The following is a 14,080-nucleotide window of genomic DNA, read 5'->3' as shown; positions in this document are numbered from 1 at the left end:
CTAGGGGAGTCAGTTTACTCTGTTTTTCACCCATTTCCTTCCCCTAACAGACAACTTTGATACACATGAGGGGAAAAAAAGAGGAAGGAGGGGGGACTATTTTGGAGAGGACACACAGTTGCTTTGTCTGTTTCCGGCCACTCTCATCTCAGAGATATTTCAGGCACCTCTTAGCATTGGTGGGTTCAGTTTCAATCCCTGACCTGGATCAGACTCTTAGGGAAGTCTGATGCTGCCTTAAGCCGTATGAGGTTGCCACGGAACCTCGGATCAGGACTTGTCAGGACTCAACTCTCGCTTCAGCCTTTGGTCAGGTGGGAACCTTTCTGTTGTCGGTCTCATTCAAACACATTCACAGAAGGACTCCAACCCATTGCCCTACATTCAGCGCCTTAGAGTTGTGGCTTTGTTCCTCTTCCCTTGCGGAACTACTAGGGCAACATGGGGGGATAATCAGGTTCCCCTTCTGCCTCTTAGCGGCAGGTCTGCCAAAACCAACCTGGGTTCTTACCAGTCTGATGGGCAGCATTCCGTAAGCTGGTTCCTGGGCCTCATGGGTTCCTTTGGGCACACACAGGGTATTTGCCTCTGTGCACTGGTATAGGCTAATCTCTTAAGCAACAAATGGTCCACTGGCACCAGGTGAGGTTGCTTCTCCTAGCGCTCAGAGGTTCATACCCTGGGGGCAAAGGAGGTGGAAACACACCATGGCAAGTTCCCAAATAACGTAGCAGGATTCTCTGTGACACTGAGGCTTACTTTCCAGGAAGCAAGTTTATTTGTGGTGCTCAGTTGGGTTCGTACCTGAAGAACTGAGTCCCAAACGCCATGTGGCATAGTTTTTTTCATACATTCTCTATTTCTTTGTCTCCAATATACGGTAACACAGACATGCAGTCTGATTAAGTGGTCTCATGTTACAAGGTCATGAGGGATGTTGTCACTCTGTGTACAGCCAGGTTGCCTTGAGGTTTTGTTTTGTTTTTTTCTCCTTAGGGAGAGGAACTTACCACATGGTAACTTACATTGATTGACTTTCAAATGATAAACCAATCTCACATTCCTAGAATAAACATTACTTATTCATGATCTATTATTAATTTTATATATCCCTGGATTTGGTTTGCTAAAATTTTGTTTTAAGGGGCGCCTGGGTGGCTTAGTTGGTGGAGCGTCCAACTTCACCTCAGGTCATGATCTCGTGGTTTCTGAGATAGAGCTCCGCATAGGGCTTGCTGCTGTCAGCATGGAGCCCACTTCTGATCTTCTGTTCACCCCTCTCTCTGTCCCTCCCCTGCTCTCTCAAAAATAAAATATTTTTAAAAATTTGAATATTTGCATCTATGTTCCTGAGAAATAGTGATTTGTGGTCTTTATTTGTAATATCTTTGTCTAGTTTTAGTATCACAGTAATGTTCTTTCTTTTAGAATAAAATACAAACTGTTCTCTCTTTTTCTGTTTTCTAGAAGAGTTTCTGAGTAATTGATGTTTCCTTCTAGATATTTGGAAGAATTCACCAGTGAAGCCACCTGGGCTTGGAGTGTTCTTTATCAGAACATTTTTTAACTAAAAATTTAGTTTCTTTAATATGTAGGGGAATATCCAAGTTATCTATTTCTTTTTGAGTGAGCTTTGGTAGTTTGTGGCTTTCAAGAAATTCTGACTTGTTAAATTTATTCAATTTATTGGTTCTCAATTCTGTGGAAACTCTATCAAAGTAGTTGTTTGGAACAATCAAGGGATTTATCTCATTTATTTTCCATCTCTCAAGGATCATTTTCTTTTATTGCCTAATATCCAATGTCTTAAAAACTTCATGTATTTTGTATGTCTTTTGTTTTTTCAGGAAGGAGAGAAAATTCAGTTCTTGTTTCTCCATTTTGATCAGAGACAGAGGAAGGGGCCCAACTATTTTAAAATTAAAATTTTAAATAGAATAAAAAGTTTCTTAGAAGTCAGTTTGTTGGGAGTCACTGTGCCAGCCCACATTCATGAACTTGAGTCCACTTCCATCTATTCTGAGGAGTTATGTACTTACTAAATTATATTCGTATTAATAACACTTTCCCTAAATGAGATTAATTGGATTGGGCTTCTTGTCCTCATTTAACAAGAAAATATGAAGAAGTCTATATTAACTCACTATTGGTAGTATCCCTCCTTTCCAAGACCAATCCTTTCTTAAAAGGAGAGGGAGTCTTTTCTTCAAGAGAGTACCAGAGATGATTTCGACATAAGAAACTCCTAGTCAGTTTTATTATTTGTAATTTAGGGCCTTATCCTGGATCAACAGTGAAATTGTTGTTGGATAAAATCACAGTTCCAAAGAACAAGAAAGAGCCACAATGTTGGCTGTGTTACTAACCAGAATAGCAATACATTATAACTACCAAAGGAATGTTTGCTTTATAGAAGCAAGAAATCCCTTATTTTCCTATTTGTTTGCTTATAATTGTTTATAGTTATGAAATATGGCAAAGCAGGTCAAATTCAATAAACCTTTTTAATAGTACACATATGCACTGTTTAAGCAAAAATCCTGACATCTGGGTAGAATATGAAGAAAACAAAAATATTTTTGCAGCCTTATATTTAAAACAGGTTGTACACTGACAGACCAATTTTCTTTGTGAGCCACCAGTGCTCAGCTGCTCTGTTATACATAGCTTCTTTTAAAATTTAATCTTACTCCCTCCAAATGTTTTTATTTTAATGACACAATAATAAGATGACACTACTTAAGTTTAAATCATTAGTTTTAAAATATAATTATTCCTATAAGCATAATTTAAGACAGTATTTTCACTCCACTAGTTTTATCCTCCTAAAAATATTAAGAATAACAAATAAGAGTATATAGGTAAAAATTATTGTGTGGTGACTATACTGTTGCTAGTGTCCCTACTTCCCAAGTATCACATCCTCTGTTGTAAGAAGTTTCTATTTATTTTAATTACTTAAACATTTCTAAGCCTTAGGTCTTAAAGTTAATTAAGTCTGAAGTCTTGGAGTTAATTAAGGGTTTTAGAATTACAATTTAAGCTGACATTAAAGAACAGTAAATCTACTTGCTCTTAAATGCTTATCCCTAAAATTTTACTCAGATAATACAAATAAGGTAATTGTGGAGTCAGGTAATTTTTAGCATTGCTTGAACTCTATAAAAACAATGTTTAAGATGTTCATTATTTTAACTCAACATGGTTTTATATACCTATTTACATCTTTGCAGTCTTAAAATCTCACTGTAATTAGTGATTACTTATCTGATCTATATGACAAACGCAAGTTGTTGCCAATAAATTAGGCTCCTGTCAGAAAATAAATTAGAATCATAGATGAACTAAAATGTTGTTTGCATTTTATCCTGCACTGTAATAATATTTCATTTGTACATGTATTACCATAATTAGGAGTATTAAATAATGTAATTTTATATAAAGTATTTATAAAATATTTATCAATAATTAAAACATTTCTGTACTAATATTTTTAAAAATTTTCTTTGAGTAATGATAAAAACTCAATACAGAAATGTTTCGTCGGGCGCTTGGATGGCTTAGTCATTTAAGCCTATGACTCTTGATTTCATCTCAAGTCATGATGGTTGGTGAGACTGAGCACCAGCCCTGCATTGGGCTCTGGGCTGATAGTGCAGAGCCTGCTTGGGATTCTCTCTCCCTTTCTCTCTGTTCTGTCTTTGCTTGCACACACATGTGCTCTCTCTCTCTCTCTCTCTCAAAGTAAATAAATAAACTTAAAAAAATGTTTATTAAGGATGACCTGATGAGTGTTTATCTTTCATTTTTTTTGGTCTTAGTCACCAGGATCTTTTTTTTAATTAAAATTTATTTTCTTTAATGTTTATTTATCTTTGAGAGAGAGAGAGAGAGAGCATAATCAGGGGAGGGGTAAAGAGAGAGGGAGGCACAGAATCTGAAGCAGGCTCCAGGCTCTGAGCTGTCAGCACAGAGCCTAAAGCAGGGCTTGAACTCACAAACTGGGAGATCATAACCCCAGCCCAAGTCCAAAAGGTACCCTACCAGGATCCTTACCATTAAATATAATTCAGGGGTTTCCTTTTCAGGGATTTTTGTCCCTTTCTGGTAAGGGGAACATAATTATTTTTATGCTTTTAAAAATTTTTATTTATTTATTTCTAGGGGGAAGGGGCAGAGAAAGAGGGAGAGAAAGAGAACCACAAGCAGGCTCTGCACAGTCAGCATGGAGTCCAGGGCGGGGCTTGAACTCACAAATGGACCGTGAAATAATGACCTGAGCCAAAATCAGTCATGACCTGAGCCTAAATTAAGTGTCTGACCCTTAGCTGACTGAGCCATCTAGGCGCTGGAACATAATTATTTTTAGAACCAACCATGGAAAACTTTATTGCAACACAATCAATATGTAGGTTATTATTTCTACTTAGGTTTCGTTTTTTCAATCATCTATTTCTTTGCCAATATAGAGGTGAATCAAAAGGGCTTGACATTTACTGGGGATTTTGAAATGGATTTGGACTAATTCAGGCATCTCTGAAATCTCTGTACTTGCATGGATTTTCTTAATTGTTACATTTCTCAAACTAACACTTATTTTTTGTAGATTTCTTATTGCCTTCTAAGATGTTATATTGGCAAGGTTCTTTTTGTTTTTGTTGTTGGCAATGTTCTGATGCACTTTCAATCTCATCCACAGTGGCTTTTTAGCAATTGAACTTTTGCTCTTCACTAAGCTTTGAATTTTAGAACTTAGCCTTAAAAAGTATCAGTCAAAATGTTCCTATCTTATTTTAGGATATGAGATATCAGAATGTTCTAAAAATAACTAATAGTAGCAGACTTAGTAATTTGATATTGGCTTTCCAGAGTTTTGTATACATTTTTATATTTTGGTTCATACAGAGATAATTTAGGTTCTTTATTTGGAAGAGTAGTTTTAAAATTGATTTTGTTTATTTATTTAATCTTTTAATTTGTTTAATTATTTAATCTTTTAATTATTTAAATAATTATTTAATTAAAAGAGTAATCTTTTAATCTTTTAATTTATTTAATCTTTTAAGTTATAAAGATTCTACAAAAACTTCCATATGAATTACCCTTCCTATAGATGCTGCAAATGTTAACATTTTAATCACACTTGCTTTGTTATTTTCTATGTAAATATGCATATAAGTATTAAAATTTTTGAAACATTTAAGAATAAGTTGCAGATCTATAATACTTTAAAGCACCATCAACACTTCAGTGTATATTCCTTATTAAGGGATACATTTTCTTATATCACCATTGCACAATTATCAAAATCAGGAAGTTAACACCAACACAATACTATTGTCTAATCCAAAAAATCTCATTCAGATTTCATTGTCTCACTAATATCCTTTAGGGCACACATGAGATTACTGGATCCAATCAAGGAACATATGTTGCATTTAACTTTCATGTCTTTTTAGTTTCCCTGAGTCTGCAACAGTTTCTAAATCATTCTTTTTCTTTTATTCCCTTGATATTTTTGAGTAGTGAGGTTCATTTATTTTGGTAAAATCTTCTTCACCTTAGTATTATCTGAGGTTTTTCATCTTGATTAAATTCTAACTCTATAGTTTTGACTAGAATATCACAGAAGTGATGTTTTGTTCTTCTCAGTACATACTATCATGAGGCACATGACATTTGTTTTTCCTATTACTGGTGAACTTAACTTGGATCACTTGGTTAAGGTCATGTTTGCCAGGTTTCTCTTTGCTGTAGCTAAAATGCCTTCATGGGGATTTACTTTAAGACCTTTTCAATACCCCTTTTCTCATCAAACTTACATCCACTAGTTTTAGTATCTATTGATGATATTTGCCTAGAGGAATTATTAAGTGGTTGTTAGATGGTGATTTGTCTAATTCCAGTATTCCTTCTTCATTTATTACTTGGCCAACTACTGTAAGAAAGAACAGTCTTCTTTCCCTCTATTTATTAGTATAAATTAATGGACTCATGGACTCATTTAATGGGATATAATCCATTATTATTATTGTTATTATTTATTTTTATACTGAAATTGTTCTTCCTCTTGCCAGTGTGAACCTTTGTGCCCTTTTGCCATTTCCCCATCATTCTCTGAGCACTGCTCTACAAAGCAATCAAACAGTATTTAAGAGGACTTCACACTTGAGACTTGTGTTGTCTTTTTGAGAATACATTGCCTCCATGTTCTAGGGCAGACCCTGACTTCAAGAAATTTTGTCACTATTTGATTTGAAGCTTCTCAGCTTTGTTATAGTCATATTAAAAGCGACCTTCAGTGGTCATATTGATAGATTAAAAATGGCCATAGAGTCTTTGCAGGCCCTTCCATCAAGCTTTGTGACTTGCTTTGACTAATAATATGTGGCAATTTCTACTTTTACCTTCTTGAAATTTTGCTCTGAGATCACCATGCAATAAAGTTAGTCTAGCCTATTGGAGGATGAAAGGCTACCCAAAGGAAAACCAAAGCTCCCAGTGAGAACAAGGACCAACGTCTGACATGCAAGTGAGGCCATCATGTATGTTCTAGCACACATGACCCTCCAACTGTATTGGCTGCATGAGTGAACTCAGGCAAAACCAGCAGAAACATTTGGCCAAACCACAGTATTGTAAAGAATAATAAACTTTAAAAAAATCTTTCAAATATTGGGATTGCTTGTTACATAGCAATAGTTAATATACCATTGTAAATTCAAATGATCTCTAATAATTACATGTTCTTAATTATCTTAGACCTTTTCTCTATATGCATACATAGATAAAAAGTCCTCTTGAGTCCCCTTGGGGGGGACTTGACTGGAGATCTATTTGTTTTGAGTTAGATAACCCCATGGTAACACAAATGATGAACCCTGCAACTAATGACATTTTTCATGGAGTATTATTTTTACTTAAAAGAAAAACACAGGTTATTCAGACTTGGGCAATTGGCAGACATTTCTCTGAAAATGAATTAAGTATCACTTCAAGAAAAACATCTGAGGAATGCCTGGCTGGATCATTCAGTAGAGCGACTCTTAATCTTGGGATTGTGAGTTTGAGCCCCATGTTGGGTGTAGGGATTACTTAAAAATAAAATCTTAAAAAAAAAAAGAAAACAGAAAAAAATATCTGATAGTATTTGTTGCCAATGATGAAATTTCAAGTAAAATTTTTGTATTTTAGAAAACTTGTATCTGTTACTAAGAGCTTCATAACTTAATAATCTTTTTAAAGTTTGGTGATGATATCAATTAAAATGATTCTTTTGTTTTATTTTATAATAAAATTTGTCAGCATTTGGAAGGTCTGCATAATTCAGTGAATACACATTGTCCAAATGACAAATGCATGATATTATAAAATCATTATGTGTCAAAAAGATCCACTTAAGCAAAGTAGAACAATAGATTTTAATGTAATGACATATAAGAAGTTCATTCATATGGTATCACGTTCCACATACCAACTAACATTTTAAAAACTGCCAGTTACAGAGTTTTAGTGTCAAAGAATATTCACAATTGTCTGAAAAGTTATTAAAGAATTCTCTCCTTTCCAACTATTTATCCATATAAGTCTGGATTTTCTTCGTTACTTAAACCAAAATAACATATTACAATAGGCTGAACATAGAAGCAGGTATGAGAATATGGCTTATCTTCTATTAAATCCAACAATAAAGAGTTTTCCAAGAAAATAAAACAATGCTAGTCTTCTCCTTCAGTATATTTTTGTTCTAGGGTGCCCCGTGGCTCAGTTGGTTGAGGAACCAACCACCTCTTGATTTTGGCTCAGGTCATGATCTCATAGTTTATGAGTTCAAGCCCCACAGCCAGTGCTGCACTGACAGACCAGAGCCAGCTTGGGATTCTCTCCCTTTCTCTCTGGCCTTCCCTGATTCATGGTCTCTCTCTCTCTCTCTCAAAAAGAAATAAACATTTCATATATATGCATATATATATATGCATATATATTTGTATATGTATATACATTCTGGAAAATGTTAGTTCTTTTTCATAAAATATGCTATTTAGGCTAATATGAAATTGTTTTATTAGTTTGTAAAATAATAAATAAATATTTACAATTTTTCTTAGTTTTTATTTACAATATATTAAAAAATCAGTGGATAAAACTCCTATAAAAAAAGCTGTTTGGAATCCTCAATTCTTTTTAAAAGTATAAAGGAATCCTAAGACCAAAAGTTTGAGAATAGCTGCTCTCAGCAAATGGGGAGTTATATATCTAAAAGGTTTTCAGAAAATTTCGCTGACCATAAACACAAGGGCTTACAAGTAACTTACTAGATATGTAGGCAAACATATAGAGACTCCTGAGTGAAATATAATATTCTAGCCAAAAGACAGACACAGATGTGTCCAAGAACAATCTCAATCTTGGCAGGAAAAAGACAATATATGATCATGAATTCCTCACATATCTCTAGAATTCCTGAACCAAAACCTTAAGATTTTGGTAAACATCTATCTAGTTACCCTGTCTGAGGGAACCTGATATTCCCTACATGCCAAATCATGTGCTTTTGCTCTGGAGGAAGTCACTGATAGGACCCACACTACAGTCCCAAATTACCTTTATAAGCTCTTACCTCAGATGGCAAGATGTCTCAAAAGTAATCATCTTTTAAAATGACTGAGTAGGGGCGCCTGGGTGGCTCAGTCAGTTAAGCGTCCGACTTCAGCTCAGGTCACGATCTCACGGTCCGTGAGTTCGAGCCCCGCATCCGGCTCTGGGCTGATGGCTCAGAGCCTGGAGCATGCTTCCGATTCTGTGTCTCCCTCTCTCTCTGCCCCTCCCCCGTTCATGCTCTGTCTCAAAAATAAATAAACGTTAAAAAATAAAATAAAATAAATAAATAAAATGGCTGAGTAATAGGCCTCCAAATATGCCAGTGCTCTAATCTCTGAAATCTATGAATATGTTATGGCAAAAAAGACTTTGCAGATATAATTAAGACATTAAGAGAGACATCATCCTGGATTATCTGGGTGATAGAATCTATGAGCCTGTAAAAGTAGAGACTTCCTCTGGCTGCAGATGGAAGAGATGGGGCTGAAAGAAAAGTCAGAACAATTTGAAGTATGAGAAGGACCTGATGCATTGTTGCTAGTCTGAAGATGGGGGGGGCACACATGACAAGGGAAGGAGGAAGAATTTTTTTTAATTAATTGGGGTTAACTAATAACCTGAAAAAGGTTATTTCAGTCCTATAACCACACAAACTGACTTTGTTTAGCAACCTGAATGAATTCATAAGATTCAGCCTCAGAGCCTCTGGAATGGAACACAGCTAGCTGACACCTTGATTTCAGCCTATGAGACTCTTAAACAGAGGAACCAAGCCACCCAGTACCTGGACTTCTGACCTAAAGAATCATAAGATAATAGATTGGTGTTGTTTTAAGATGCTAATTTGTAGTAATTTGTTATTGTGGCAATAGAAAATGGATATAGTACCCATTGGACTTTGACATATGAGCATTCTGAAAATGAGCCCAGTTTTTCACAGCTCAGCAGCACCTTCCAATTGAAGCTCAGAATCTAGAAGGTTGGGACAATAGAAAGGATCTCACCAGCATGCTTGTACTGTTCCTTAATCCCTTTAACTCTGGTGGGTCCTTTTAAGAAAAGCTGATCTTAATGGGTTCTCCAAGACTGTTATAAATACTTTTGATGATAGTTACAAGCTCATGTCAACATTTTATTACAATTTTGCAACAACTGAAAAGATCTCTAGCAAGCAGCTCAGAGATTTACTTCAGTAGTGATATTTATAGAAAAAAAAAAAAAAAGGATGGTTCAATAATCATGGATGTAACAGACAGAAAGGGAAGCAAGTATCTGGTTAAAGGTCAAATGACAGTCAACGGGAATATACATATTCCAGATATAAACTGGATTATATTGCACTGAAGGTGCTGTCCAAGTCAAGTGTGGGACTGTTTTTTCTTCTGCAATGCTCTTTACTTCCCTCTTGACTGAATTAACTTCTATTCACATTTCTTAGGTCATATCATGTATTACTTCCTCACAGACACCTGTCATGACCTTTCTAATTCCTAGATCCCTCTTTGCACCCATAATGTACTTCATGCCTCCAAAACTCTCCTTACACAGGCAATTTTACATTTGTGCCATCCATTATGCAAACAATGCCTCTTTCACTTACTGGACTTTAAACTCCCAATGGGCAGGAGCTATGACTATTCTTGTTTATTATTAGATCTTCAGTGCTCAGTAGTGCTGTCCACATAGAAAAGGCTTAGTACATAGATTTAAATGAATAAATGAATACTATACCATTTAAATGAGGTCATATATATGAATATCCTTAATAGGAATATTGAACTTCTATCTTTCACAGTGGTTCACCGTCACTTGTGAAGACCAGTAAGAGGTACAGTATGAATGTATGAGAGCAATTGCTTTAGTTCACTGTGTTAAAAAAGAAATTTTGGTCGGATTTAGATAAACTCTGATGAGAAATTGGACCATTTTGTAGTTAGAGAAAATTTGGCCTTTAACAAGTTTACTGAAATCAAATAGAAAATCAGAAGTGAGATTATATTCTTAGGTTTTTCATCTATTACTTTAATAAACAAAAAAAAGCACCCTTAGGAAAAGAAAATAACTTTTTACATTGCCAAGTAGCGACTGCAAAATGCTAATAGGAATGGGAGTATATCTATAAACAGAAAATTTAGTTTTCTTGATTATAAATAGGATAATATACTGGGTGTTCTACAAAGCTCATATATGCAGGGAGGGTTTTGTCAAGTCTTTGTTTTAGTGGCTTTCTATTCAGGATATGAAATATTGAGCCCACCATGCCTTCTCCCATTCTTCTCCACACTCCATTCTGCTGGTCACCTACTTATTCTTTTAGTGAATAGCTGTAAAATATCATCGTGCTTAGAAAAATCTCTTTGTAAATGTTTTTCTTGCTTTCTTTAGCCAGGAGCCAAAAATATCATGTGTTTCTGTTTTGGGAGTGTAACAAAAAGAGCTTCTGAAAAATACGGATGGTGTAGCTGAGATAGGATGGCAGTATTTTTTAGAAACACGTTTTTATAGAACCAGATGGTCTAGTATATTCTCAAACAAATATGTCACCGATAATTTGATGAATATCTTCCAAAGGAAAATAATTTTTTCAGTAGATAACAGATGGTATCAGTCAAAAGCATATCGAGACGCTTTAAGAAAAACTTGATGGCTCAAGTGATTTAACCAACAGGATTTTCTTCAATGTACCAAGCATGTTTTAGGGTCTAAAATTTGTCATCTGCGAATAATTCAGCCTCATTTCCAAACTTCACTCCATGGAGAATTGAATGCAACCTGTTTTATATGCTAACTATAAAAATGATGAAAATTCTAAAGTTGTTTTCTGGCTGTGTTTTTGAAGTATCCATTATATTATGCTAAAAGAAAAAAAGTACATATATAAGTGTCTTAAAACTATAAACAATTTATACTCAAATATAAAAAATATTTTAATAGAATTGAACTACATTTTACCTATGTGTAAGGTTATGTTACTAGTGACCCTTTCGTTAGTGCTTTTCTTAAAGCTGTAGATATATGAACATAACAGAAAAAAGTTCTGAAGCTACAGATATAAATTATTGAGGAATACTTAGAATATAAGAATGTAAGTCATTTATTTTGCTCTGGTTTTGACACATGGTACTGTGACAGGACCATGGTTCAAAAACCCAACATAGTGGTATGTTGATAGTAAGATCTAATGACATATATAAACATGGGAGGTAGGAGGTACAGTGAAAATTGGAATATTGTCTTTTTTCATGCCTTATATCCATATATGAACTAAAGTGGGACCACATAATTTATCATTAACCTGTGATATGTTTTTGAGTAAAAGGGAAACTGCTTATAGTTACTTAATCATTGTAAACATAAACTAGGACTGTCCAGGGAAAATTGGTCTGTCTATCTATCTATCTATCTATCCATCTCTCTCTCTCTCTCTCTCTCTCTATCTATCTATCTATATCTATCCATATCTATCTATCTATCTCTCCCAGGTATACACAATTAGTGCCATGATAAAAGAATCTACTGCTTTCTAATTGGCATGTTTTGGAAAGTGGTCACATCTTTGCCACTTTAGACCTGGTTAGGTGGGGGCAAACACAATTATTTTATATTATCTAGAGTATCATTACTATTTCCAGATACTGTTCAACATTATAGGCAAAGACTTGTTTTTGAGACCATATGCAATTCTATTTCTTAACGTGGATCTCAAATAATTAAACATGTTTGTTCGTTTAAGTGTAATAAGGTTGAGATTATGGTTACACGTATGATATAATGGAGTATGGGAAGACAACAATTCCACTATAACAAATTTTAAAAAGAAGATAAATTGCAAAATTATGTTTACAAAATATTAGACTGTATATCAGTAAGGAGAATAGATGAACTGAAATTCCAGAGAGGGAAGAGACTTTTCCTAGATGAGTTCACAATTGCCAGTCATTTTCTTCTTTGGGGGCATTTGCTTACTTGGTACAGGTATATGGGCCTTAGTCTAAACAGAGGGTAATTATGCTGAGGGGAAAACTGAGGATTTTTTAAAAATTGAGATATAATTGACATATAACATTATGCTAAGTTTAAGGTATATGATGTATTGATTTGATACATTTATATTGCAGTAAGATTGCCATTGTAGTATTAGTTAAACATCTCTGTTGTGCCATATAATTATCATTTCTTCTAGTGGTAGGAACAGTTAAGATTTAGTCTTTTAGCAAGCTTAATGTTTATACTACAGTATTGTTACCTATAATCACTTTAATGTGTATTGGATACTAGTATATACTCTTAAACAACATCACTCCTATTTTTCCATTTCCAGCCCCTGGTAACTACCATTCCACTGCTTTTTCATTTTGGTTCTTCTTTTTATTTTTTTTTAAGTTTGATTCTTTTGGCAATTGTATAAGATAGTATGATTGATTGAATTCAGATTGGACTCAAAAGTATACTTCCTTTTTCCCATGAAACATAGATTAAGGACAAGGTCAAGACTTCTAAAACACAGGTAAAATTTCTTTCAGTTTCCTCATGTGTACAGACACAGCCCAGCTGGAACAAGGGGGCTTGGCATGGCCAGTCTCCACATCAAAATATTTAACACATCACTATATTTGATATGTATTTGAAATAGTGTGAAACAGGAAACTATAAAGTTAAGCTCAAAATCTAGAAAGGATAGAATAGAATCTCCTATAGTTTTTCAGGGCTAAACAAAGACCTGCCAGAGTCTACAGAAATAGTACAGAACATCCAGGCCCAAAAAACACTTTTGAAGTAATGGTATACTGCATTTTACTAACACTGAAACCTAAGCCTGACTAAGTTAAATCCCTTTTTGGATTTAGGTAGCCAACTTTTCAACTTATCTGCCAAAGAGGGGAAAAGAATAACTATCCTTTGGGGGAAGTAATATCATCAGCAAGTGCTGCAAGTTACCCACCCCTCCCCCCACCCCGACACACACACACACACACACACACACACACACACACACAATGTCAAGCATACAATAAAAATTATGAGACTATAACAAAGTAGGATAGTATGACCAATAAGCAAGAGCAAAAATACACAATAAAAGCAGATTCTCCCAGCTATTAACATATCAAATATTGCTAACAAAGACTTTAAAATAATTATTTTAAATGCATTAAGAAATAGAGGAAAAGATGGACAAAAATGAATGAAAAAATGAAATATTTTTCATTTTTGACATCTTTATTGAGGTATAATTGTGAGTGTACAATTAAATTAGTTTTTAGTAATTTTATAGCATTATACAACTATCACTACAGTCAAGTTTTAAAACATTTTCATTACCCCTCCACATTCCCTCAACTCCTTATAGTCCACCTCCTGCCCCACTCTGCTTTCCTCAAGACTGAGGATTTTCATATAAGATTAGAAATTATAAAAAGAATAAAATTGACATTTAGGAGTAAAAATATAATATCTGAAAATCAGAATAGTTTGGTGG

At 34.5% G+C, this 14,080-nt stretch overlaps 1 pseudogene; it reads left to right on the top strand.

The window, feature by feature from the left end:
- The first annotated feature begins 246 nt into the window (after positions 1-246).
- LOC131508552 (centromere protein V-like) overlaps positions 247-14,080 on the top strand; it is a 47,952-nt pseudogene continuing 34,118 nt past the window's right edge.

Source organism: Neofelis nebulosa, chromosome 4 (genome assembly GCF_028018385.1).
Source record: "Neofelis nebulosa isolate mNeoNeb1 chromosome 4, mNeoNeb1.pri, whole genome shotgun sequence".
Classification (NCBI taxonomy): Eukaryota; Metazoa; Chordata; class Mammalia; order Carnivora; family Felidae; genus Neofelis; species Neofelis nebulosa.
Note: the sequence above shows the minus strand (reverse complement) of the source record. Positions and strands in the feature narration are given on the sequence as shown.